The sequence below is a fragment of the Rhinopithecus bieti genome, unplaced genomic scaffold (assembly GCF_001698545.2).
Source record: "Rhinopithecus bieti isolate Rb0 unplaced genomic scaffold, ASM169854v2 repeat_26788, whole genome shotgun sequence".
NCBI classification, from domain to species: Eukaryota; Metazoa; Chordata; class Mammalia; order Primates; family Cercopithecidae; genus Rhinopithecus; species Rhinopithecus bieti.
This window is the reverse complement of record NW_016838470.1, coordinates 259-3,035: the sequence shown is the minus strand read 5'-3', so window position 1 is coordinate 3,035 and position 2,777 is coordinate 259. Positions and strand designations below refer to the sequence as shown.

General features: G+C 40.4%; 1 pseudogene; it reads right to left on the bottom strand.

Moving 5' to 3' along the window:
* Positions 1-410: 410 nt before the first annotated feature.
* On the bottom strand, positions 411-1,476 carry LOC108524884 (BCL2/adenovirus E1B 19 kDa protein-interacting protein 3 pseudogene; annotated as a pseudogene).
* Between the last annotated feature and the right edge of the window lie 1,301 nt (positions 1,477-2,777).

Below are 2,777 nucleotides of genomic sequence, written 5' to 3'. Positions count from 1 at the left end.
CAGCTAAATCAACCTTTTGTCATTCTTTTTTGACTCAGGATTTTCTTTGGGACCTGAGAACCATGGCTTTGTTCTATTTCTGATTTGGCAAAGCTCATTTTATTTTTATTTTTCTATTTTCTATCTTTTAAAGTAGACATGGATTTGTTTAGGATAAACTCATTTTAAAAGCACACAAAACTTGAGCACAAAGAATAGGATTAAATTCAGCAATACAGAGTGATGAAGAGTAAAAGCCACTGAGTACCTTTCCTTTGACAGAAAACTGATCATCTAAGGTGATGACTTAGTATTTGGAGACTGTAATACTTACATTGCAAAAGCAAGAAGAGTTTAGTGTATGAACCGAACTGTGGATTGCATAGCTCTACCTTTGTTTCTGTTTATTACATAAGATCAGTTCACATAGTTTTGTGTAGTCTTTAGTAGACAACTGCATCCATGTAAATTAAATAGTATTTCATACAATAGTGTGAATATAAGGTCACAATATTTATTTTGGACAAACCCCTGAAGTAGTAATTTTAATATCAATATTGCTTATTGTTTTGAAATATAAAGCATTTTAACTTAAGGTTACAGATAATTTTAGAAAATACGGCATACAGTAAGACTAGTCTGTTAAATATTTATAGTTATTTATGTCTATTATCTAAAGAAACTTCACTACCACATTGTTACAGTAGATATTAGTCTGACATACTGCTTAATTGATCCCATAGGTATAATTATATGTCAGCAAGATTTTGGAGTCTATTCTTTTATTTTACTAAATTAGGAATGGAGCTATTGCAGAACAAATAGACACAGGTGATGCAGCCACCCACGGATCATAACAGCTCTTCAGCTGGCATTGTGGCAAGCTCAGATCTACTCATCTAGATGAACAAAGTCGGCTCTCAGTTCTTCATCAGAAAGTGCTGGTGGGGGTTGTCAGACGTGTTGCAGTGTAGATGCCCAATCCGATGGCCAGCAGATGAGAGATCAGCATAGACAGAGGAAAAACTTTAAGAAATTCTGCTGAGAATATTTTGCCTTTGTTCATAACACTAGTTTCTCATGCTGAGAGTAGCTGTGCACTTGGGGTGTTTAAAGGGGAACTGCTTCAGGGAATATTTTCTGGCCAACTTGACTAATCTCATATCTAACCTAAGTTTTTCTTTAAGATGCTTTCAACTTCTTTCTTTTCTCAATACAATCTTCCTCAGACTGAGAGCTGTTTTTCTCTCCAATCCTTTGGGTATCTGTTTCAGAAGACCTCTTAGTGTCTCTTGGTGCCTTTGAGAGGTGGGCTGTCACAGTCACAACCCTTGGAGCTGCTCTATACAGGCTCATGCTGGGAATCTAGCAGTTTTTTCCTCTGTCAGCTGTATAAACAGAAACCGAGGCTGCAACTCTCCTGTTTCCATTATTGAGAAAATACAATTTGACCCAGGAGCCCTTCACGCTCTTCTCCTGCAGCTCAGGGGCCCCACTCTATGATGTAGCACTGGGGTGCAGCTGTGACAGTTGGGGTTCACATGGTATATGGGCTGCCTGCTGTGGGCTGTGCCTCAGTGGCAGATAATAGAGGTCAAGAGAGGACACAGGCTGCCAGAAGCGGGCAAGCAGGAGTACTGCAGGCCAGCGCTCACAGAGTAGGGACCCATTGCTTTGATGTGTAAATAGCCAAGAAGATAGCAAACTGTTCAATAGTACCTGTAGGAGAGTAGGAGGCTACCTTCTACAGGCATCAGGCTCCAAGTTGCAAAACTACTTCCTGTCATAATGATGAAGTTTATTATTTTTTGAATATGGCCAGCTAGCATACACAGATACCCACCCCCCATTACCAGGTAAATTTAGGGTGAACTATGTATGACAAATGGTGCTGTCAGGTCCTCCACTTGTGGACTAATGATGGTGACCTTGTTTCCATTTCTGCACTCTCCTAAGCAGATTGCCTGTCAATGAGCCCGTCGCATTCCAGTTTAACTGTGTGATACAATAGCTTTTTTTCTGTTCTATTATTGTGGAGCTTTTCTGGGGTTTCCCAATTTTGCTTTTAATTATATTCTCCAAACACTGTCCAGAATTGCCAGACACGATATAAACATATAAAGTTCCCACCACACTTCTCACTGGAGGGGCCTTTCCCTCTCAGGCTTCCAGCCAATCCACAACTGTGCTACAAAGTGCATGCTGCCCCCAAAATACACAGGCAGAATGCTGTCTCTGCCTATTTGGGATCTATAGTCCTCTAAAGTCACTTCTAGAGAGTTTTTAGACCATATTTCTACAAACTCCACAGGGCAGTGATCAACCATTCCACCTCTTTCAGTGACCCCAGTATCATCAGACCTGAAACTGATCCAGAGACCACAGGGCCCAGAAACAGTCAGGATAACCCATGTGCATTGAGTAGATATGAGAAGAATCTCAACTTTCTCCTTCCTCTTCTTGTCCAAATGCCCACACGTGTACAAATAACACCTGCTGCTTTTCTACCCAAGACCTAAAACTATGCTCTGAATTCTGATTCCAGATCTTGAGATTTGAGAAAAGAGAAAAACTTCTATTTGAGGAATTCAAATTTTAGGCCCAGAGAGATGCTAAGATGAGGCCACAATCATGTCGTGCTGCCTTGAGCTATGCATTCATCTCTTGAAACTGCTTGCTATTGCCACACCTAGCTGTACATTAACCTAATAATCCCACACTGGACACTACACCCCACACCCTATAGCTTAACAATGTGTAGCCAATCAGTAATGTTATTTCTGTAAATCAATAAGAAT